Raw genomic sequence first — 468 nt, forward strand, 5'->3', positions numbered from 1 at the left:
TCACAAATGAGGGGAAGATGGAACAGGAGATCGACAGGCGGATTGGTGCGGCGTCTACTGTGAAGCATGCACTGTACCGGTCTGTTGTGGTGAAGAAAGAGCTGAGCCAAAAAGCAAAGCTCTCGATTTACCGGTCGATCTACGTTCCTACCCTCATCTATGGTCATTAGCTTTGAGTCATGACCGAAAGAATGAGATCCCAGATACAAGCACTGAAATGAGTTTTCTGCGTAGTGTGTTTGGGCTCTCCCTTAGAGATAGGGGGAGGAACCAGAGTAGAGCCGCTGCTCCTCCACATCGACAGGAGCCAGTTGAGGTGGCTCGGGTATCTGGTTAGGATGCCTCCTGGACGCCTCCCTGCTGAGGTGTTCCAGGCATGTCACACCGGGAGGAGGCCCAGGACATGCTGGAGGGACTATGTTTCTGGGCTGGCCTGGGAACGCCTTGGGGTTCCCCCGGAGGAGCTGG

The sequence above is a fragment of the Cyprinodon variegatus genome, unplaced genomic scaffold (genome assembly GCF_000732505.1).
Source record: "Cyprinodon variegatus isolate N-32 unplaced genomic scaffold, C_variegatus-1.0 Scaffold862, whole genome shotgun sequence".
NCBI lineage: Eukaryota > Metazoa > Chordata > Actinopteri > Cyprinodontiformes > Cyprinodontidae > Cyprinodon > Cyprinodon variegatus.